The 25,459-nt window shown below is 36.4% G+C and overlaps 1 long non-coding RNA gene across 2 annotated transcripts in view; it reads right to left on the bottom strand.

Annotated features, from left to right (window-relative positions):
- Positions 1–25,459, bottom strand: part of LOC137854778 (uncharacterized) — a 92,714-nt gene that overhangs the window by 203 nt on the left and 67,052 nt on the right. The window contains exons 5-6 of one of the 2 annotated variants that reach the window (XR_011095392.1): positions 5,437–5,594; positions 22–1,382 (exon numbers count right to left, since the gene is read on the bottom strand). This is a non-coding gene — a long non-coding RNA (uncharacterized lncRNA). Of the gene's footprint in view, positions 1–21; positions 1,383–5,436; positions 5,595–25,459 lie in introns of those variants that run through there. The other variant, XR_011095391.1, reaches the window with a different exon arrangement.

Genomic DNA, 25,459 nt, shown 5'->3' with positions numbered 1-25,459 from the left:
TAATTGAGATGAAAGGAAATGAAGAACATTACAATATTGCAGAGGTCTATTACCATCATAATAAAAGAGACAAATATTGCTTTAGGGATTTTGTACTCCATGCTCTTCTTTTTTTCTAGGGATGCCTGAAGAAAACACACCAAATTCCAATAACATTATGCTGCATAGCTGGCCATGCACTCTGAAGAATATCTTGTCAGTGACTGCATTCAGCATTCTATTGTTGACCTTTACTATATCCCTTCACTAATGCTTGGTATTTAAGCTTTTATTTTTAAAAGATAACCCAATTTTGATGCCTTTTATAGCAATAAACTATACCCTTTCAGGCATGCTAACAAGCCCCGGAGAACTGAAGTGTTTTTTTATCTTGAAGTCCTACAGTTCTCTGCTCTGAACAACCAAAGAGGGTGAATAGGAATAGGAACTGAATATGTCTGTGCTGCTTTGAAGCACGTTTCTAGATGTTGCAGGTGAAGTTCTGGAATTCTACTAAGGATTACACTGACTTGATAGTGAGAAGTTTGTTATTCTTAACCTCACAGAAAGTTTGTGGTTTTATTCATGTTATGATTGGAGATGGTTGACATCAGATTTTTTGAGACATGGTACAGGAAATATATGATGAAAAATGTCATGGCTTTCATTCAGAGTTATGGGGTAGATCAGGATTAGCCACAATGGCTCTATGTCTGAGATTAGCCCAGTGGATCCCCGTAATGTGCAAGCAATGAAGATAAATAGTGTTGCAGTTGAGAAGCACAGTACTGGTCCAGTTCTCACAGCTGTATTTCATAAAGATGAGATGAGGCACTGCTATGAATAGAAATCATTGATATCATCACATGCACCTCCACATGTATAGGATTTAAAATGTCATTTATTTGCTCTCCATTTAGGCTCATGTACTTCCTCAGCAATGGTAACAAACTTCTGAGTGCTGGGGCAGAGGAATGGATTCCATCTAGTACCGTTTTGTTTGCTTAGGAAAGGAGATCCTTCATAGTACATATTGATTCATGGTTATTTAGATTGCTTATCAAGATTCAGAATATAATGTACCTCAATAAATTATAGTGTTATCTGTATGGATGTGTGGCACAGTTAGTACTACATTAATGGCTATAGAAATGACTAAAACAAACAAACAAACAAACAAACAAAAATACAAAAAACACCCCACAACCTAAACAATCTGCTTCAGAAACATTTTAATAAGAGGGCATGTACTGTTATCCAAGGGACATCTCCTTGGAGATTTTTTTTTTTTTCAATAGAAAATTTGATTTATCATAACAGCCTTTTTATGGCGCAAATGAAAATTGGCTTTGAATATCCAATATCCTCTAATATTCCTTACTCCATATGGCAACAACATAAGCCTGAGGGGAAAAAAATAAAGAGTACAGTAATTCATTCACAGTCTTTGATTGTGTGTTTTAGTGAATAATATGATACATACCAAACCTGGGATCCTCAATGATATAAGTAGTAACTCACAGCATGAACAAAATATTGAATCATGAATGGAGTATGTCATTTTTCTCTATGGCTAACTGGGCAGGTCCCATTTCCTATCAGCAGCTTGTAAACTTCCAGTTCTTATACAAAAATGAAAAGACACAAACTTCATACCAACCTGTGGTCTACTAAATGGATTGTACTGATACCACATAATGATGGGACAAGTGGTCTTCCTGTTTGTGTCTTTCCCAGGACAAGTGCTGTTTTCAAGGTCCTGTTAAGGGATGATGCTGGGGTGAGCTTTCACACAAAGTTTCCTCAGCAACCTATGCTGAAGTGCACATATAGTGATACTTTGTCCAGGTTTCATCTGGGATAGAGGTAATTTTCTTCCCAGTAGCTTGTATGGTTCTGTTTCTTTATTTTAGGATATGAATTTTGCTGATAACACACCTATGTTTTAGTTGCTGCAGAGCAGTGCTTACATTAAGTCAAGGACTTTTCGGCTTCTCATACCACTCTGCCAGTGAGGAGGCTGGGGGTGCACAAGGAGCTGGGAGGGCACAGAACCAGGACAGCTGATCCAAACTTACCTAAGTATGATATTCCATACCATATGATGTGGTTTAACCTGGCAAGCAGTTCAGCACCACACAGCCATTTTCTTATTCCCCCACCCCCCAGTTGGATGAGGGAGAGAATTGGTCTAAAAAAAAGTAAAAGTTTGTGGGTTGAGACAAAGATTATTTAATAGAACAGAAAATAATAATAATAATAATAAATTTATTATAAAAAGTTATTAATAATAATAAAGTTATTATTATTAATATGTACAAACAAGTGATGCACAATGCAATTGCTCACCACCTGCTGACCGATGCCCATCCTGTCCCTTAGCAGCAGTTCCCCTGTCCACTCCAGCCAACCACCCCATATAATTGCTCAGCATATGGTATGGGATATCCCTTTGGGCAGTCTGGGCCAGCTGTTCTGGCTGTGTCCCTTCACAGCTCCTTGTGCAGCCCCAGCCTCCTCTCTGGCAGGGCAGCATGAGAAGCAGAACAGTCCTTGACTTAATCTAATCATTGCTCTACAACAATTAAAACATCGGCATGGTATCAACATTATTCCCATCTTAAACCTAAAACACAGAAACATACCAGCTACTAGAAGAAAATTAACTCTATCCTAGCCGAAACCATGACATGTATCATGCTAAAAAAGGCAGATTTGGCTGGGGATTGGGGGTTGTTGTTTGGGGTCTGATTGGGCATCAGTCAGCAGGTGGTGAGAAATTCCATTGTACGTAACTTACTTTGTATTTTCTTTTGCCATTATTATTATTACTATTATTATCCCTTCCTTTTCTGTCATATTAAACTGTCTCGATCTCAGTCCATGAGATTTTACTTTTTTTTTTTTTTTTTTCCCAGTTCTCTCCTCTATCACACTGTGGTGGTGGGGGAGTGAGTGAATGTCTGTGTGGTGTTAACCCAGCTGCCTGCTGGGTTAAACCACAACACTCTTGTTATGTTTCTGATTGCTAAATGACAGCTGAAGTACAGCTCAGCTTCTGAGGAAGCACAGATTGAGCTGGCTGAAGTAGAAATCATCAGATTAAAATTTGCTTGTAATGGAAAATGAAGACTTTTCCAGTCATAGAATTACATGGCTTAGGTTTGAAGGGACCTCTGGAGGCCATTTGATCTAACACCCTGACCAAGCTGGTTGCCCATGACCACATCCGGGCAACTTTTGAAGATCACCGTGGGGGAGTCTCCACCACTCCTCCGGCAACCCGTTGTAGTGCCTCGTCACCTTCACAGTGTTTTCTGCTATTCAGACAGAACCTTGTTTGTTTCATTTTGTGCCCAGCCCTATCTGTGTGCATTTGTTTAGTATCCATGTCAGGTTTCCTGAGCTGAGAAAAAGTCAGACACTCAGTCCTTTCAGCTATACTTTTGAGAGGAGAATGAGGACTCATGATAATCTTGTGCATTGGGGTTATCTTCACTTTAAAATAACATGTTTGCTAGATTAAGGTCTGTAGGTGTAAACATAAATGTAAGGAGATTAAAAAACATGACAGACCTCATGATACTATATACTGGAAAAATGACAGCTTTTAAAATATACATAGGTTAAAACAATTAATCTTAATCATTCCCACCCACATTGTCCTCTGCAGTACAGCTCAGGGACCGCAGTGCACATAGGCGTATCTACATTCAGAATCCCACATGTCAATAACAGTCCTGATATTGATTCAAGGGCTGAGAAATCTAACCTCTGTATTGCTGTTGTTGCACTGTGATCAGTACCTGAGCTAGCTAAATTAAAGACAGCTGAGATGTAGCTAACTTCCCTTTGGACTGTCTGACTAGCCTACCTTTAATATACAAAGCTTTTACCTAGGAAAGCCACTAAAAATTGAAAAAAAAAAAAAACAACAAACCATTAATACAGAGCAGTGACAGCTAGCACTGCTCCTACTACAACTGGAAAAAGGGTAGAAAGGTTTATGGTTTGTCTTATTGTTCTGATCCACTGTTTGATTTGGAAAAAGAGTTGAAAAATGTGCTTTGTGATACTAGAATGCTGCTCCAAAAGGCAAAGGACTCATCTTGACAGCATGATGCTCTGTTCATACTCTGTTTAGGCTTAGCATTCAGCAAAGCCTCCATTTAAAAAGTCAGTACTGTGTGGCTGTAGCTTGAAAATGATGCTAATGAAGTCTGACTGCCTTACGTTGACTTGTTTGTCCTGGGTAAAATCTCTGGATACTTTTTTTTGTGCCACATGGTGTGTTTGATAACAATGAAAATGATTCACACAGTACAAGTTCACAGACACAGAGATTTTGGGGTGGGGAGAATAACTCCCTATTACATTTAATGACAGCTATTCATGAATAAGATGAAAAGATTATGAAAAAAGATTATTTTCTTTCTATTTCCCTCACCCAGTTCTTCAACTAGATTTTCCTTTTGGCATGAAGTCTCCAGGGAAAAGACACAAGTAACAAACACTTATCAAAGACACTGAAAGACTTTTAAATTAATTAAGAAAATACATTAGAGAAATTTCCTCCCAAAGATATAAAAGGAGCAGCAAGCCAAAGCCTTATCCATGTTAAAAAGAAGTAGTCTTTCAAATGATCTAAATTATTTATGTTTTTTGAAGTGCCTAGCCTTTTTAACACTTTTTAATACCCAAAGGAGTACAAAAAAAGAAAAATCCATCAGAGGCAATTAGACATGGAGTCTCTAACTCCCATTCAAGAGGTGATTGTTTCCCAGTTCCCTGGTGTCTGCGAGTATATTGTGAGGAAGTAGTCCTATTTGCTTGCCAGTTACACATCCTCTCACCATACATGCTTGGATCTTATCAGAGGGGACAACAGAGCTATTTGTTTCTGTGGTTAGACAAGAAGCTTGCCCCCTTCCAATAAATAAGGAATATAATTGTCTTGTGACAGATGCACTGAAAATCCACAGTGCGTGTCAGAAACGGAAGCATGGTGTAGCATTTTTATGATGTTCAAGACTTCTTTCCCGACTCCCATAACAGGCTGCTTCTCTGTGGACGAAGCTGGAGAATGGCCACTTTAGATGTTGTGCTAAGCCATCCCTCAGTGACCTGGTCACTGGAAATTGGGAGGTATCTTAACATAACACAGAGAGCACCAGTTCTGTAACACACTGCTCATTTTTCACAATTTTCAGTAGGAATTATGATACAGTCTGCTCTCTGCAGAGTTCTTTAAATGCTCCAATTCTAATTCTAATAAAAATCCCTTTACACAACCCCCAATTTACACAACCCCCTATAGTTTTTGTAAGCTATAAAAAAAAAAAAAAAAAAAAAGAAAATGCTTTGACAGCCATAGTTTTACAAAGTGTCCCCACCTGTAGCTCATCCTCAGAAAATCATAATATACATAGTCAAATAGTACAAATATTACAACAATACCTTATTGCTCTGTTGAATAGTGTAACTTTTCCAAGATATTCCACTGTCAGCCATCTTTCACACAAATCCACCTGAATAAAAGCTGAAGCATTTGGTCACTTATTATTTTGCATTGTATTAACATCTACTGGACAAAGGAAGTCTTGATGCTGTAGCATCTGCAAGAAATAGTACAAATGCATCAGAAAATAATACATGAAATTTTATCTTAATTAAAGCATCTTTTTTCATATGTAGCCCAAGCTGAGGGGAAAAAAAAAAGTGTTCAAGCAAATAAATATTTATATTTATATCACCTTCTGGAAGAAAAATACTAAAAGTATCTGGTTATTTAAATGTTATTGTCTTGTGTTTAAATTACCAGCATCATTTATTTTATTTTTAGAAAAAGTATAACTCAACTAATTCCTTTGTCTTGGACTTAAAGAAGAGTCCTTGTGGAAATGTTTTGAAATAATTCTGCATTGATTATGTAAATAATAGCAAATTCTCAGACAACTGTATGTTCCCATTGGTAATCTTGTATCAAAAAGTCCAGTAGCCAGTGGTAGAAGAATAACTTCAGAGGCAGTTCAGCACAACAGAAGCATGATTAGTTTATTCGATCTGAACAAAATAGTACTGGGTCAGCTTATTTTTAAATGTGTGCATTTTAATTTTTTGGAGAACTGTTAAAACTCATAAAAGACGCATGCAGCTATATTTTTCATCTGCCAAATCTTTGGTCCTTGTTTTCATTGTAGATGGATTAAAGCCCACGATATTGACCTTGCCTCTGGTCTTTAAAAGTCCTGGACATACTGCTACAACCTTGTGTTTGAAGTAGTTTTATTCTAATAGATGATTAATAATAGACACTCTTAGACATAGACACTCTTAGAACTTCTGCAAATTAGCAGTTGCACAGTCCAAAAAGTTTCATGATACTTCCATAAATTAGATTATAATTCCCTATTTCATATATAACTATTGCTAAATCACACAGGAAACTCAATTATCCTTTATTTGCATATAGCAAAATTAATTTTCTTAAACAATAATTAATGTTTAATTATTGAACAATAGCATCTCTATTAAAACAAGTAAAATTATATACTGTTTAAGTTATTATCCCAATCAATTACTTTATTGTAGCTTCCAATCTAACTGCATATTTTCATAAATTATTCCTAAAATAATTTAGTCATGGTTTGATTCAATAATGAAATCATTATAATTTAATGAAGCTTTATGTTTCTAAATGCAGAATGATCTTCAGCTGATTGGGATGCTATATCATTTAATGCTATCCATATGGGTGACTGACAAGCTTTATATCATGTGTGGTTCTCCACTTTTTAACATTAGTCTAAAATTTTAGGAATGCAGAAAGAAATGTGAATGCTGAACAATTATGAAAATATATTATTCATGAAAAAAAAGATGTAAATATTTAAATAAACACAAGATAAAATAATCTGGGGAGCTTCAGCTAGATGGCTGCAAATATGTAGACAGCACAGCTATTTTGCTTTTCTTCAGAATGAGGAAATATTTATTCTAGAATCCCAGAATCCATTATCATGAGGGACTTAAAAAATTCAGATACTGTGTCCATAGAATAACGCTCTTAGGAATACTTTCTTAAGGATTAATAACCCCAAAAGTTTATTATTTGCTTGTTACAGTAGGAGGGAAAGCTTCTGGATATAAATAAAAAATATGTTTTACCATAGATTAATCACAGCTACACTAATCAGGCCTTGGGAATAACAGTTCAGGCTTCTGAGTGTTGTTGTTTAATGTCTGATGAGAATAAAATTTAGAGGATAATTTGAAACTTAGGAACTTCCTAAGTTTTCTGCAGTTTTTAGGACTGCAGACCTCTTGGAGAGAAACCAGAGAATAATAAAAATATCTACAGGTCTGGGAGATGTGACCTATTATAACTGTGTTACCCAAAAAATATAGCAGGAGTGAATAGTGATTATGGACTTCAAGTGCATAAAAGCTGGCTGCAGAAAGAAAGTGATTGAAATGGTCTTCATAATTACAGCGAAAAGAAATAATAAAAGAAAAATAAAAGAATAGAAATAAAATAAAATAAAATAAAATAAAATAAAATAAAATAAAATAAAATAAAATAAAATAAAATAAAATAAAATAAAATAAAATAAAATAAATACAAAAAAAAAATGAGATCATATCTCAGAGAGAATTAGAGATTAAAAAAAATATTTTTCTAGTTGCAGGAATAGATAAGCAATGAAACGGAATGCTGAGGCAGACTGTAGGATCTCCATCACTAGAAGATGTTATGAACAGCCTTCGAAAACTTGTGTCAATGTTTAGCTTAGTGTAGGTAGTCTTCCAGGGGAGAAGGAAGGGAACCAATGCCATGCTTCCTGTTTTAACTTGTCTGTATGATATAATTCAGAAATATATTGAGAGGTCAGATGGTGTCCAGAGGATTATTGTCTGACAGAGCACAGCAGGAACAGGAAAGCAACATATCCCACATCAAACACCAATAGCCATATCCTCCTGTGACTATTTCTTCAAGAAGAGGAAAAGAGAGAAGAAGACTCAGATTCTTAAAATTCTCAATGACTTTCTCTGAAAATCCCTCTGTGTAGTGACCCTGCTCAAAGGCAGTGGTTTGCAGCTGTTGTGGTTTAACATGACCAGCAGCTAAGCACCACACAGTGTTTGCTCACCCTCCCCCCTCCCTCTTTGGGATGGGGGAGAGAATCAGGAAAATTAAGCCTGTGGGTTGAGATAAAGACAGTTTATTAGGACAGAAAAGAAAGGAAAATAATAATGATAATAGTACTACTAATAATAATGTGTACAAACAAGTTATGCACAATGCAATTGTTCACCACCCTCTGACCAATGCCCAGCCCCCAGGTACCCCCCATCCCGGCCAGCCACCCCTACATATTGTTCATCATGATGCCATATGCTATGGCACACCCCTTTGGCCAGTTTGGGTCAGCTGTCACCTCCCAGCTCCTGCTGCATCCACAGCCTGCCTGCTGGCAGGACAGAGCAAGAAGCTGAAAAGTCTTTGGCTTAGTGTAAGCACTGCTCTGCAACAATTAAAACATCAGGGTGATATCATCATTATTCTCATCCTAAATCCCAAACACAGCACCATACAAGCTACTAGGAGGAAATTTAACTCTATCCTTGCTGAAAACAGGACAGCAGCAATAGTTGATGGATGAATAGTTGATTGAGAGCAGCCTTCAGAGAAGGACTTGGGGGTTCTGGTGGAAAAAAGGTTGTCATGAGCCAGCCATGTGTGCTTGAAGCCCAGAAGACCAACTGCATCATGGGCTGCATCAACAGAGGAGTGGTCAGCAGGTGGAGAGAGGTGATTGCTGTCCTCTGCTCTGCCCTTGTGAGGCCCCACTTGGAGTGCTGCATCCAGGTCTGGGGCCCCCAGCACAAGAAGGATGTTGATCTGTTAGAGCAGGTCCAGAGGAGCACCACAAAGATGATCAAGGATCTGCAGTACATATCCTGTGAAGAAAGGGTGAGAGAGCTGGGGCTGTTCAGCCTAGAGAAGAGAAGATTCCAGGGTGACTTCATTGTGGCTTTTCAATACTTAAAAGGGACTTATAAAATAAAGGAGAGCAACTCTTCGCTCAGTCGGATATTGACAGATTGAGGGGGAATGGTTTTGAACTAACAGAGGGGAGATTTAGATTAGAGGTTAGGAGGAAATTATTGACTCAGAGGGTGGTGAGACACTGGAACGGTTTGCCCAGAGAGGTTGTGGATGTCCTATCCTTCGAAGTGTTCAAGGCCAGGTTAGATGAGGCCCTGAGAAACTTGATCTCATGGGTGGCAAGAGCTAGATGATCTTTAAGGTCCCTTCCAATCCAAGCCATTCTGTGATTCTATGATTCATTCTATGATTCTGTGAAGGGGTTACTCAGTTATAGGTCTATATAGCAGAAAAAGATTGAGTTCCTGGTCTCTTCTTCTACAGTTGCTTTGTATATGCTCCAGTAACTTCATTAAATTTTGCAGGCTAGATCCACAGATTCTAGGATCTGCTCCTTCATGAAAGTGTTTATGAGCCTTTTATTATGCCTTGAAAATCAGATGTCTCAATTGCCTGTGCTACATGCACCTTTCAACCCATCTGTATGAGCTTCTATAGCTAGTGAGTGTCTCCACTGACAGGAAATTTATGTCTCTGACCAACTACTAATTGGTAGTTGATTTTTTAACCACCACTTTAGCAGTGATATTTGCTCTTTACTGCAAGATAGGAACAACATTCCGAGTCCTTTTGTTGTAACTTGATATATTTTTTAATTCTATAATTAGTAATAAGCATATGCCACCTTGTGTAGGAAGAAATTAATAGTTCCTCTTTTATGATATATTTCTGGAGAGCAGCAGTGGCTGTATTGAATAGAGAAATCATTTTATTATAAACCTCTCTAAGAGATATGGAAAGAAATTTTCATGCTTTCAGGAAAGAAAAATTGTAGTGGTACTGTGTGCAACCGAGTAGGGTGCTACATGCATGGCACTTCGTAAGTTTTGCTGCTTCATTTAGGAATGCTCATCTTGTCATATTTCTTTCTGAGCTCTGTTTATGTCTGCTAGACAAAGGAATTTCAGCCATCAATCAATATCCTGAAGTAGAAAAGAGGTATGAAAAAGAAGAGACCAAAATTTTGGAGGCATGATAACCTAGGATTCCAATCAAGATTCATTATATTGGCTGCAGAATAGAAATGAAATCCAGTTGCTTCTCTCTTCTATTCAGGTAAACTATTTAGTGTTTATTAGTCACATACAGAGTAGTGCAAAGTGTGTACAAAAGTTTCTGATGATGGATCATTTCTGCACGCATAGGAAAATTGAAGTATTTTAGCATGTAAGAAACACTCTAACGGTGTGCTCAGAGCTTTGGTTAAAAAATACTTTTTGGTGCTGTGTCAAAAAAGTGAAATTTTCCATGGGAACCCACCAGTTTCATTGAAACTTTCTCCAGGGAACTGCACCACTCAGTTCCAGTGTGAAGTCTGAGAAAACACAACAAACAGGCAGCCTTGACCTGACAACTCTTGTATGAGATTTACTGTTCCAGCCTGGATGACAGAGATAAGGGAATTGGATATATGCCTTCCAACTTCCTCAGCCACTGAGTTATTTATCCACCTGGAAAGAGTTTTGTTTTGTTTTGTTTTTCCTGTATATATATATTTTTTTTTTCTGTGAAAAATACATGTCTCTTATTTTTTTGTCCCAGCTGCATAGCAATGCAGTGTGAGTGCATGTATCAAGTTTCTGTTAAGTTATAACAGAATCAGGTTGTGTTACCAGGCACCATGAGCATACATATTCAAATATGCATGATTGCAAGCACATACTCTTGAGCAAATTGAATCACTCTCCAGAGTTGAAACAGATTAATTTATTTTTCTGTTTTTGTTTGTTTGTTTTGTTTGTTTTTTAAATTCTTCTCAGGATTTGTAGAGAAAGTTATAATACAAGACTTTTGGGAAAATGGTAATTACAGAATTAAAAGCTAAATTAATAGATTTTGACATCTTTTTATTGTTAGGGTGAGTATGTTTCTAGAAGCTTGTTCATTGGCTGTATTTATTGGGGTCAAAGCATTTGTCTTTTCTTTGGTACAGATTGTTTTGCATTTACTTCCTGAAGCAATAAGTAGTTATTAGACACTATATACCATTTCCTCTGACTTTTGACACACTTCCTTTTCAGAAAACTGGAAAATAAAAATAAAAATCAAAGTTCTACTTTGTTTATCCTGGATTTCCCAGTCTGATGAAATATGTTGTTACAGTACAAGATCTGAACAAGATTTTATAAATGATCAAAATGTGACTTTTATTGGAAAATTCATGTCTTATAAATTAAGATTCTATGTACATATATCTTAGTGTTCTTAAGTGATAACACTTCTGGAGGCACCTTAAAGACAGAAATAGAATGCATCATTTTGGATCTTAAATTCCATCCATGACTGAGCACAGCCCAGAAGCATTTATTGCAGAGTGTGTGACTTCCCCAGAAAGCTAATGATGGGAGATAGGATGCGTGAACATGAGTAGATACTACACTCAGAAAGTGAGTGAGTTGCAAAACCAAATTGAGAACTCTGCATTTTACAATTGCAGGTTGTAGGAAATGATTACTGTGAAGCATCAAGTCAGACATGACATGGTACATACAGAATGAATCTGGGATGCTCCCTGTTCAATGTCCAGGCATGTTAATTTGCTTATTCTCCATATACAGGTGAGGAAGGGTTGTGATTTCATGAGTTTTCAAAGACAGTTAACTCGCTTCAATGACAATGCATGGACAAACACATAATTGAGTGTGTACTTTAAGTGACATTTTCAATCAGGTTCAGAAGAAATCTGTGAGAGTTCTGAGAAATTTGTGTTTCCCTTGCTATTAGACATCAGCAACTGGCCAATTAAAAAAAAAAAAAAAAAAAAAAGAGAGAGAAAGGTGAATATTTTACCAATATCTTACCACCACTTTCCCCTCACTATTCTACCACTACCTAAGCACTACCTAAGTCTTTGGTGCTTGCAACTTTTGAGCCACTTATTGATATGAACCCAGTGTGAACTTCATTCACCAGCTTTCTGAAGTTTTAGATTGAGTCAGTGTAACATTTTTTCTTCAAGCCAGTAAGTAAGTACAGTTTAAACAGTGCTTAAATGCCAATGATGAGAATAATTCAATGGTCTTTTTGTGCCAAATAGTAATTTTTGATAGAGATTTGTGAGTCCTTCACTGTGACTTTGCTTCAGTAAAGAGGAAAGAACTGGAAATGACAGTTAGCTGAACAGAGGGTGAAGAAAGTACCAGAGCCATAAAAGCTTTTGCATACCTAAAAGAAGATTCAGTCATCTAAGTTCAGCATGCCCTTCATGTTCAGCCAGCCATATCTGGAAAAAGACTATTTCAGAAATTTACTTTTTTTTACCCTACTGATTTCAAAATATTCCTCTAATCATACCTAGGGCTGTGCTTTCACTTGCCCCACCACTTACAGCTTAGTTTCCTGTAGTTCTCTGCTATTTGATTTCTCCTGTGCATAATTAGATAACCACTTTTACATTTCAGCCTTAGCCACAGGGAGGATGGAGAAAGATAATTTGGATTTTTTTTCTCTCTCTCTCTTTTTTTTTTTTTTTTTTTGGGGGGGGGGGATCAGTTGCCCATTCAGGCAGTTGTTATCGCTGAGGCCTCCAGACATCTCTCAGGTTTGACTAAAATTAGCCAGTAGGTTCAAAAATTGCAATGGGTGGCTGGGAAAAAAGGCTGACAGAGCAGAAGACAGGCAGGCAGACAGACCACCGTACCTGCAGATGGACATGGCAGCCAACCATACAGTCCTTGTCAGCAGCCAACAAGAGAAATGAATGAACCAAGAAGGTTCACTCTGATTTAATTGAATTAAACAGATTAATGACAGCTTCACAGTCTCTGTCCAGACAAATGAAAGTCATAGCTACAGTTACAGTCAGGGCTTTGTTATTGCTGCTGTTTTATTGTTTTTAATTTGTTTTATTTTGTTTTTCCTTTGTAAATGAGCAATAGGAATTACTAATTGCCCAGTTAACCATTTAATAGCCACAAAATATACTAATAAGGTGCCCATGACAAAAATAAAAAAATAAAAATCTCTGAAAGAAAGAAGCTTGTAGGAGCAGGCTGTTTCTGTTCACATTAGTGTGTACTTAGATACTGCAGGAGAAATTCTAACCAAAAAAAAAAGATGACCAACATCTTTAAATATTAAACAAGTAGGTTCTGGGAGATGAATTACAGTAAAAGACCATCCTTGAGTATACACATAATGAAAAACTTTTGTTAATATCCTCACTGTGTGGTATTGACAAACATTCATTGCTCTGAACTATAATAAAAGGTTACATGCTTTTGTTTGCATTGCATTATAATGTTAATGAAATAACAGTGATCGTTTTGCAGAATTCTAGTTCAGTTAAATATATATATATTTTTTCTATTTTCTCCTTCAGGAAATAACCAAAACCAATCCTAGAATGTAAGTTAGACCCTAGAAATTCATCATTCTCTTTTCAATCATTCTCAACAACAATTACGTGGAATTAACATCCTTGAAAATTAAGTTGTTTTCCAGCAGTCCCAATAGAAGCTATATTGCCATTTTTGCATAACACATTAAAACAAAATGCAAATGAAAAGAATGAAAAGAGTACAAGACAAAAATGACAAATTGAGAAAATGTGACCCATGAGAAAGCAATGAAGGACTAGGACTTGCTTAGTCCTGGATAGAGAAAGATAAATATCTTACATAAAAGGCTGTACACTTTGTCTGGTGCACAGTAATGAAGAAAGTTTAATTAGCCTCAGAGAAGATTCAGTATGAATTCTGTTAAAAGGTTTCTAACTGCACAGGTAGTCAAACACTACAACAGTGCAAGGACACTGTGGTCCCCTTACTGGAAATGCTTCCTACTAGATGACCATCAGTCTGTCTAGATGAAGAAATGATCTAACTATATTCAGTCCTGATTCAATGAAGATAACTGTGGTATATAATCTCCTGCAGATCCTCCTAGGTCTTTGTTTTTATATTCTTGTGCCTGATTCTTTATTCTCTATGACTGTTCACTCTCTTTGAACTTCAGAATATATTTTTTAATCTTATTTCAAAAATAGTATGTGTGGAGGGAGACATTATTTTCCTTGGAAAGTTTTAGTTGTACAGAAATCATTCTCCTCACTCTTCTTTACTTGACTATTGTTTAATTTGACAGTTTAATTGCAATGTTAGCAGAACAAAATTGATGATCAGAAACTTAACTTTACTTTTCAAGCTGTTCTTCCACAGTTGCAGAATTAACAAGAACAGACTACACGTATCTCCCCCCCGCCCCGCCCCCCCCCCCCCCCCCCCCCCCCCCCAGATCATTGGAAAACTGGAACTGGAGATGCAAGAAAAGTAGAGCACTGCAGCAAGACGAAAAAATCTTTCCAGGTTTACAAGTATTCCCAATCTTTCCCTGCTCTACTGCTTCTCAAGAAATCCTACTGAGTTAGAATAGTCTTGTGATATGCTCAGAAGTGAGATTTGTGGAATATCTAACAATCAACATTTCCCACAGATTGTGATAGAAAATGTTAAAATGATATCAAGAACGATAGCAAAGCCACAAACCTTTGCTAAAAAGCAGATGGCCTCACTTCTTAAGATTTTACTTGAAATGTAAAATGGAGCCATTTAAGATGTTGAATCCCCCCAGCAGCTTCAAGTTATGACAAGTGAGATTGATGTATTTTCCTGTGCACACTCCTGTGGCTAACCTTAAAATGGGAAAATTATGGGAGCTTTATGTTAACAATAAAGTAAATGCGCTTAGCGGATTAGGCTAAGGATCAAATTAGGCTAGGATCAAATTTAATGAGTATACTCATTTGTAACACTTTTTATAGTTTTAGAGCACTGCAAGGGTCTTTAGAATACCAGACAACCAATGGCCTGTAGAGTGTTGTTATTATTTTGAAAGATCTTATATCACACACCACTGTTTCTTAAATTATTTTCTCTATGTCCATATCCTCTTTCTTTTAAGGCCTCTCCTTAAAATAAAATAAAATAAAATAAAATAAAATAAAATAAAATAAAATAAAATAAAATAAAATAAAATAAAAATTCAGCTATCTCTTTATCTTTATATGGGTATAAATTTAGACTGCCACTGGAAACATTGTTTAAAAGCTTGATCTGATGAATTTTGTAAGGGAATCAGTTTGCTTGTGGGAGTTGCTGCTGCATCTATAAATGGAAGATTTCTCTCCAAAGAAATTCAGCATCTCATGGCATGAGATGTACTCATACAAAACCAGACCTATTGAGAATACATATATATATATATATATTTTTTTTTTTTTCAGATGAAAAATATGGTGTGTATTTGACATATTATTAAAGCCACAATTTAATATGGATTATATGGATTTGTGCAGATGGGACAGCCATGATATTATGACCTTCAAGAAACTGATTTATGCTACTGGTAGTGAGTATATTTTATTTGTGTTAAACTGAAACTATATCACAGATTATTACCCACTGTGAAGTATTTCCTAGTGAGTGACTATCTATGAGTTCTAACTTCTGATATCTATTCAGCAGACCCAGTGGTTATAAGATAAATATTTTCAGATGGTAAAATCATCAGTCTTTACATTTAAGCTCTAGAAGTTACATTTTTTTTCCCTGTATTTTCTCCTTTTTATAATTCTTCAATAAGATCTAGATAAGGTGAGTAAAGCTTTTATTATATATATATATATATATATATATAATATAATAATAATAATAATATATATATTATATAATAATAATATAATAATATAGTATATATATATTTTTTTTTTTCTGGGGGACGGAAAGAACTAATACAGCACAAATACGTGGCTAAAGCTGAAAAAGCTATTGACAATTACTTTTTTGTTTTTGTTTGGACTGATAAATCATGCACTCTCAACTTTGTTTACACGTTCCATTTATAGATGAAATAAAATACGAGATAGAGAAGTTTTAGCTGGCTTCCTACTTGAACAGAATTGAAAATAGTAAATCTGAATTGCTGAACCCCTATTCTTAGTGGTCTGTTAGCTATAAAAATCCTTTAGGTTTTCAGGCTTCATATTTCCTCTGAAGGCCTTGTGATTAAGAAATAACACACTTGATTATTAACTGTTGCTTGCTTGATATGGAAATCACTGTGATTGTTGGCACTAAATTATGTCTTTTTTTTTACGGAAGCAATTTTTAGTATAGAACAGCAGTGTATGAGAAACCAGAACAAAAGCATATTTGCACTTGAGTGAAACTTTCCAAATGCAATATTTAAATAGTTGAATATATTCATTATCCTCCTTTTGAGTGCCATCTGTTCTTAACAGTTAATGTTGTGAACGTTTCACGTTACATGATCACCAAGGATTTGGATAATCATCTCACCACTCTCAACATTTAATCCTTAGAATTTATTCTAACACACCTGATACATTTAACACAACTTTCTAGTCTGTGGAAGGAGGTGAATATGGTTCAACATTGTGGAGGAATACAGACAAAACAGATTAGTAAGCAGTGTAGCATAGATACTTAATATATGTTGAATGAAGTGGCCTTTGGAAGTGCCTGACTTTATCATAGATGATGACTTGAGACAAAAGGGGTAACTCCCAGGTTAGATTAATCTGATTTAGGTTGCTAAATATTGTTTTACATATTTGATATATTTATATAGGACATATGATTACATGCTACATGTTAATTATAGGTATTCTGTCTCTTTTATACCTTCCTTAAAGTGGCTTTTGTATATAAACTCTTCTCAAAGTATTGACTTTTTAATATTTAAAGTCAATTACTTTTGGTTGTGTAACTTCATTTGCTTTCTTCTGTTGTCCCTGCCTTCAAATTAGGCAGGTTTTTCAAAGGCCTTGTGTAAGCAAACAACCTCCAACTCCTTTTCTAGACTGAATAAGATTTATTAGGCAGAGAGAAAGACAGAGCTATTAACTTGTCTTTCCCTCTTTCCTCCAAACTCTGAGTCAATTGGGAGTCAAACACTCTTCAGCAAATAATTTAGAACTATATTATGCTTTCCCACGAAAGTCAGACAAGGATAAGTAAAATGACGTTCCAAATAAATTGAAAAATATCTCCATGTGTAATCAAAAGGAGAGCTTTTAAGTGGTGAGATAAAGAAAGTGGAATGTCGGTTTGCAATTGAGAGGATTCTTGGAGATTAGCTCCACTGCACATCTGAAATGTGCTGAATATGACACCTCTACAGATTCCTATTATTATTTCTAATACCAGTGGATTTCACCTCCAAATCATATTTCAACACAATATGATCTGATTGTAATTCAGTCATATTGGTCTCACTTTGTCAATATGCCAATATAAATGCACAGATGTAAAGCATATTAGGTATCTAGGCTAGAACATTTCACTTAGTCCAAAATTAATCAATTTAAAATACTTTACATTACATGTAGGAGGACAACTCCTTACTGCCTAAGTTCAAGTAATATTAATGGCATATTAGGCTAAAGAAAATTATCTAAACTTGTCAACTCAGCAAAGATGTCTTCAAAAGGACTTGAATAAGGTCTTGTAACAGAAAATTCTACTCCAAGGTGCATTTACTTCAAAGGTTTTGCTGCTTCCTTCAGGAACATGAATCTTTTTCAGCTTTGTTTATTTTTGCTGGATAAGAGATCTTCAGCCATCAAGCTTAAAAACAGATGGTTTAGTTGCTGAATTAAACACTAAGCACTGCAGCAATCATCCCAAAAACATTACAAGAGGGGAAAAAAGAAGAATCAAAGTAAGGGTCTCAACTTAATAACTCTTTTTGGAGAAGTACTAACAGAGCATAACTTTTATTTATTTATTTATTTATTTTATTTTATTTTATTTTATTTTATTTTATTTTATTTTATTTTATTTTATTTTATTTTATTTTATTTTATTTTATTTTATTATTTTATTTATTTTATTTTATTTTATTTTATTTTATTTTATTTTATTTTATTTTATTTTATTTTATTTTATTTTATTTTATTTTATTTTTTATTTTTATCAGAGTAGGTAGATGGCTCTTCTCTTGGCAGAACAAGGGAGGACCCAGGGAGCCATTATTTTGGAAATCCCAACCAAAGCAGTATCATCAACAGCTAGCTGCTGTTAGTTCTCTAACAGCTAGCTGATGATAGCTCTCTTGCTAGGTGCTGGGATGCATTTCCATCCCATGCCTGTCATAGGCACTGCACTCCCTGAGCTGGCATGGGAGAGTGTCCAGTTGATTCATTTGAGATTTGATGCATTTGAGATTGACTGCTGATCAACCCCTTATTTTTAACCTATAGTACTAACAGCTCTTGTCTGACTCACCCTTAGGCAGGGTTGGGTCAACATTAGTGTTTAAACCTTGCAGCTTTGGATCTGACCATCTGCTCCAGACAGCATAGCTGTGACTCAGTGGACTACGAGGGTGCAAGCTAGCAGCTCTGCATTACAACACACAAATCCTTTATGTAAATAAAGGGAACGTTACATTTTATAAGTTGTTTACCTTATATCCTTTCTTATTCTTTCCTTACTGATTACAGCAATTCCTAGCAAAAAATGATCTTTTAGTTTAGTATTCCTTGCCTTGCCTTGCTTTGCCTTCATATTGACTTTTTGCTTAGGTAAGTCACTTATATTTTAGATGCTTAAATTAGTTACTCTAGAACACAGTCTGTATTGTTATATCAAAACATATAGGGAATAATAGGAAAATATTTAATTTCCTATTTTCTAAACACAAACGTATATTTCTTTATATAAGAAAAAATATTAAAAAAGCTTTGATGGGAGGTGGGATGTTTCCTTACTTCTTTTTTTTCTCCCCTATGGGAACATTCCAGGTTTGAAGTGAGGTATTGTGGAATTTCAATTATTTCTAAGTAGTAGTTTTGAATCAAGATGTTCAACTCTGCTTATTGTTGTATCTGCATATACTTAAAACAGCCAATTTCAAAAGACAGTTGCTGTTTCAGTCTCCAGGTTTTAAATATTTAATTCTAATTTCTTTTCTGGCAAGTGAAGTGGAATTCCAAAGAATGACTGTTTCTTGGTCAAGAAAATTTCTTAGGTTTCCTTTTTCTTAACTATTGTTAAAAGCTTCTGCACTGTACAGAGAGTAACAAATACAGAAAATACAGATGCCCTGGATTTGGTTTCTAACTTTAATTTGGTACACTTTTGAAAGCCAGTAGTCTGACCTGAATAACATAGGTCTTCAGATTTAACAAGCAAGTTAGGTATTATGTCCATTGCTGCTTCTGGGCCTGTTATTTTTATGATTTTATCAGTAGAGAGTGCCTAGCTTCAGCAATATGATTGGGCAGATCATTTAAAGATTCATTTGATCTTGCTTTACGAACTTCAAAATGACTTTTTTTTTTTTTTTCAGGGTAATACGTACTATATATATATATATATATATATAAAATTCTGTAACAGCCCTAAGTCTTATTTATAACATACATACAACAATAACAAAATACACAAAACAAACAAACAAAAAATACAAATAAACAAAACACTAGGCAGTGAAGTGAAAAAGTGTCTTTAAGTCTCTTTTTGCTGTGGATAACAATAAAAAAAAACAGAATTAGAAATAAATTGTCAGTTGAAGAGAATACAGTTTTCCAATACCTGCATTTATATCTACCTGGCCTTTCAGACTAAATAGCTTGTTTATTCCCAGAATAGATTACATGCACCTTATTTTAAATGAGCCCATTCAGATGAAGGATATTACATTTTAATATCACAATAGATCCAAAACCTAAATGCTTGTGAAAGAAAAGGCAATTCATCGTCAGTGAAAGTGGTACTCTCTGTTGTCTGCCCTCTTCCATCAATCATAAGGAAACAAATGATTATTTTTGATTCTATCATGTCTGTATTCATATGTAGCTATACGGCTTGGAAATGTCTCTCCACATATCTGAGATGTGGAAAGCATAAGTCTTTGCTGGGAATTACGCATCATTACCTTCTCTGACAATCCTTAGGGATTCCTAACTATGATAAATTTTGAAACTCAAATATTTCACTGTTGGTTAGAGGAAAAAAAAAAAGGTAGAATGCATGAGAATTGAAACTGAACTTTGATTATACCTGGCTAATTAGAAGTGGAGTTGAGTTTTCAAAATCACGCAGAGCTCAGATTTTTAAAGGTATTTTAGCTATCTATTCTTAGCACTGTATCATCCAATTGATGTGGAGAACTAACTGTTTTAGCATACATTTTAATACACAAGGATAATGAGTGCAACACTGTGTGATTTCAGGGTATGTGATAACTGTTTGGCACTGAATGATATCATCTACATATATCCTTAAGGACTTGAAACAGACATTTTTCTGCAAGAGCCCCACTTATCTGTGGCTAGCTCAAACTGAAGCACTGTTTTTTGATGTATTTCTACCAGCTTGCTGCAGTAGAGAATTGTGACCAATACATTGTTTCTAAATATACCAGCAAATTAAACCTCTCCCTGTAATTATTTTCTTTGTTCTCCTGTGTTTATTTCTGCTTCTGACCTGTTAGAAACGAACAATAATTCATTCATATAGTCAATATCTACAAGAAAACTGGCAGTAAAATGATCATTCAAATATAATAATAGAATCATAGAATATCTCAAGTTGTAAGGGAACCATAAGGATCAAGTCCAACTGCTGGGTCCGCAAAGGACCACCCAAAAAATCTGACTGTGTCTGAGAGCATTGTCCGAATGCTTCATGAATATAATTTATATAATATAATATAATACAATATGATAATCATAAATTATATATAAGATATATAATAAAGGTTTTATTTGGAAGGTTGTGATATTTCAACTTCTCTAATAAACACAGAAGCGTGTTCATGGAGGCATCTTATATATATATTTAGGAATTGCAGAACAACTAATAATCTTCTGCATGGATACTCAACTGGTTTTCTTTGAGACCTACCTCTTTTTTTTTTGACCTGCCTCTTTGAGAAGCATAGAGAAGCTGCCAGTTTCAGCTGGCTCCAAAGAGACCCGCCACTGCCGTGAGCCAAGCTAATAAGCAATATTTTTTGTGCCTCTGTGAGTGCAGTTTAAAGAAAGGGGGAAAACAAACAAACAAAAAACCTGCTGCAAAACAGCAGCCAGGAGAGTGAGGAGCGAGAAGCAGCCCTGCAGCCCCCAAAGTTAGTGCAGCAGGAGGGCAGGAGGTGTTCCAGGCAGGCAGCACAAGTTCCTCTGCAGCCTGTGGAGAAGCCCCTGGTGTTGCAGGCTGTCCCCCTGCAGCCCATGGGTCCCACATGTAGCAGATCTCCACGCTGCAGCCCTGGTGGAGCAGGTGGATGTGGCCTGGAGGAGGCTGCAACCCATGGAGAGCCCCCGCAGGAGCAGGCCCCGGGCTGGAGTTGCAGCCCGTGGAGAGGAGCCCACGCAGGAGCAGGGGGTCTGGGGGGAGCTGCCGCCCTCCTGTGGGGGACCCGTGCTGGAGCAGTTTGCTCCTGGATGGACTCTGTGGTACAGAGCCGTGTGGGAGCAGTTCTTGAATAGATGCTGCCTGTAAGCACCTGTAAGCAGCCCCTGCAGGCTCAGTTTGGGAAGGACTAAATATCCCCCCCCTCATTTTTTTTTTTTTTTTTGCCATGATTCTATTTTCTAAGTCATTGTGAAAGCTAACTTTTCATAAATGTTGTGGTTTAACCCAGTGTGCAACTGTGCATGAGATGTTTGCTCACTACATTTGCCCAAGGGATGGGGGAGAGAATTGAGGGAAAAAAAAAAAAAAAAAAGTGAGACTCATGGGTTGAGATAAGAGCAATTTGATAGGGAAAGAGGAAAAAAATAAAAGAATACACAAAACAATTTTTGCACAACTCAGATGCTCACCACTAGCCAAATGATGCCCAGCCAGTCCCTAAACAACAGCAGTCAACTCCTCCAGTTTTATAGCTGAGTATGATGTCATATGATATGGGATATCACTTTGGACAGTTTGGGTCAGCTGTCCTGGTTAAGTCCCCTCCTAGCTTCTTGTGCTCCCCCAGCCTCCTTGCTGGCAGGATGATATGAGAAGCTGAAAAGTCCTTGACTTGGCATAACCACTGCTTTGCAACAACTAAAACATTCTTGTGTTATCAGCATTATTCTCATCCTAAATAAAATAGCAGTTACATAGAGGAAAATAGCTCTATCCCAACCCAAACCAGGAAAATATAGTATATTGGTTGAAGTCTTACTTTGTATCATACCAAAAGTATTTTCTCTAGCAGACTCATTATCCTCAGGATTTTTTAACATACATGCAGTTTGCATTTACATTTACGAAGGCATTCAAGCCTAAACAATGATTCCAGACTCAACAATATACAGCAGAAAAATAACTCCTTATATTGCCTAGATTGGAAACTCTGAACAGTGTTCTTTATGGAACATACTTTATTCTATTTACTGAAAATTAATTAGGGCTTCATCATAAAATCATTATTATAAATCATACTCATCTGTAACATCATAGTTGCTTTATGAAATTCTATGAAAATTAGTGGGTACGACATGTAAAAGCAACAGACAGTAATACTAATTTTATCATCAAACCATACCTAATCATAAGGCACGATGAATAGAGTTTTACTGTTTTATCGCATATCAGCTGTTCTTTTCTGAGTAGTGAGAAATGTTAGCTTTTCAAAAATTAGTTTTTAATCCTACTGTATTATTTCTGTATCTTCAACTTTAAAAATAATTCCGCTATCCCCATTGTTATGAGACTGTAAGGTGTTATTAACAGACCATTTTGATGATGATCTCTGAGAAATAAATTGGGTTTTGTCCATGTCAGAAGTGCAGGTGTTCACAACATCACATTGCCATTACCGTTAACAATCTTTCTGGTGTACATAAAAGAAAAGTTCTCAAACATTACAATAATGAGTATGAATATTCTAAGGTAGAACTGCATGGACAGATACATAAGAACTACATTTCAGGCCCTAAAATAAATTTCTCCAATATTAGAATGAGTCATCCTAGAGAAACAAAGTGGATAACGGTATTGTTACAGTTCCGTGTTGTATTTTTGGTCTATAATAATTAAAATGTTATTTCTCCATTCTTACTCATTTCTAGCACTTGACATAAATTTCAAGCTAATTTAACAAAGACTAAAACCCCATGATTCTTGATAATAACCACTTTATTGCAGAGTTAATAGAAGAGTGACTCCTCCTCCAACTCGACTCTGACATGGCCTGAAGCACTGCTATAACATTTTTCTTTTTAGATGATACATATCATATGAAGCATCTGTGAAAAGCTCTTTTCCATGTAGAAAGGCTCTGATTTTGTCTCGATTGTGATTTTATTCCTGGAGGCTAATTGTATTATTTCAGCTTTAAGAATATCTAGAATACTTTCAGAGCCAGGCTTATTGGTGCTCAGTGTAAGGGCAAGAGGCAATGGGCACGAACTGAAACATGGGAGGTTCTGTCTGAATGTCAGGAAGCACTTACGTCTGTACAAGGTGACTGAGCACTGGCACAGGTTGCCCAGAGAGGTTGTGGAGTCTCACTTCACGGAGATCTTCAAAAGCCATCTGCACATGGTGTTGTGCAACATGCTCTAGGTGTCCCTGCTTGAGAAGGAGGGTAGGACTAGATGACCTCTAGTCCCTTCTAGAGGACTTGTGTCTGTTGATGGATGAAAAGCTGAACATGAGCAAGCAAAGTGCACTTGCAGCCCAGAAGGCCAATAGTAACCTGGGATGCATCAAAAGAAAAGTAGTCAGCAGGTCAAGAGAGGAGATTCTCCCCACTCAGCTCTGCCCTTCTGAGACCCCACCTGGAGTTCTGCATTCAGTGCTGGGGCTGGCAGCACAAGAAGGACATGGAACTATTATGAAGAGTAAGGCAGCAAGGGTCAGAGCCCTTTTCCTATGAAGACTGGCTGAGGGAGTTGGGGTTGTTCAGCCTGGAGAAGGGAAGGCTCTGGGGAGACCTTGTAGTGGCCTTCTAGTACTTAGAGGAGGTTTAAAGAAAAGATGGGAATGGTCTCTTTGTCAGGAAGTGTAGTGATAATACAAGTGGCAGTGGTTTTAAACTAAAAGAAGTTAGATTTAAACTAAATGTTAGGAAGAAATTCTTTACTCAGAGGATATTGAGGAAGATGTTGACCAGAGAAGCTATGGATGTCCCATCCCTGGAAGTGTTCAAGGCCAGGTTGGATGGGGCTTTGAGCAACCTGGTCTAGTGGAAGTTATCCCTAGCCATGGCAGGGGAGTTGGAACTAGATGGTCCTTAGGGTCTGACGCAAACAATTCTATAAACAATCCTTTATATCCAATATCCAATATCTTTTATCCAATATCCTTTGATCCTAACCTTAGCCATTCTGTGTTTCATGGGAGCAATGTGTCATATAATCTTCTAAACAGTAAAACATTTTATAAACAAAAATTAAATCCTAGCACCATTTTTTTAAATTCAACTACATTAATATTTATTATTTATAATGAATTAGGGGAATTTGTAATCTGTGGAATATAACTCCCAAATATGTAAGTTAGGATATATCAGCTTACTACATGACAATGTTTTATATAGCCTCTGTTGTGATTTAAGCCCGCAGGCTACTCAGCACCACCCACCTGCTCACTCAGTCTACCCTAGGTGGGATGGGGGAGAGAATTAGATAGGTAAAAGTGTGAGAACTCATGGACTGAGTTAGCCAGTTTACTAGGGAAAACAAAATCCATGTGTGCACTCAAAGCAAACCAAGGAATTCATTTGTTATTTCCCATCATCAGGCAGGTGTTCAGCCACTCCCAGGAAAGCACAACTCATTGTGTGCCATGGCGTCTTTGTAAGACAAATGCCATCATTCCAAATGTCTACCCCTTCCTCCTTCTTCACCCCAACTTTTACTGCTGAGCATGAAGCCACATGGTATGGGACATCCCTTTGGATATCTGGGTTAGCTGTCCTGGCTGTGTCCCCTACCCACTTTTTGTGCACCCCCAACCTTCTCACTGGTAGGGCAGCATGAGAAGCAGAAAAATCCTTGTCTCTGTGTAAGCACTGCTCAGCAGCAACTAAAACATCAGTGTGTTATTAGCACCATTTTGGTGACAGATCTAAAGTGCAGTACCATAGATGCATAGATGAAGAAAATGTAGGCTATCTCAGCAAAAACCAGTACACTGCATTACCACAATACCTCGTAATGGAGTGATTTTTTTAATGGTTTGGAACTACCATAAAACAAATCAGCAATTACTAATGGAGTAATTAATATTTATTGAGTACAGTTAACACATTTATATTTTACTTTGAAGAAATCTCTCTGATGGTTGTTTTAACCTTTCAAAACTAAGCTTTTCCTGACTATTTTTAAAAAACAGCATTTGC

Source organism: Anas acuta, chromosome 3, assembly GCF_963932015.1.
Source record: "Anas acuta chromosome 3, bAnaAcu1.1, whole genome shotgun sequence".
Lineage (NCBI taxonomy): Eukaryota > Metazoa > Chordata > Aves > Anseriformes > Anatidae > Anas > Anas acuta.
Note: the sequence above shows the minus strand (reverse complement) of the source record. Positions and strands in the feature narration are given on the sequence as shown.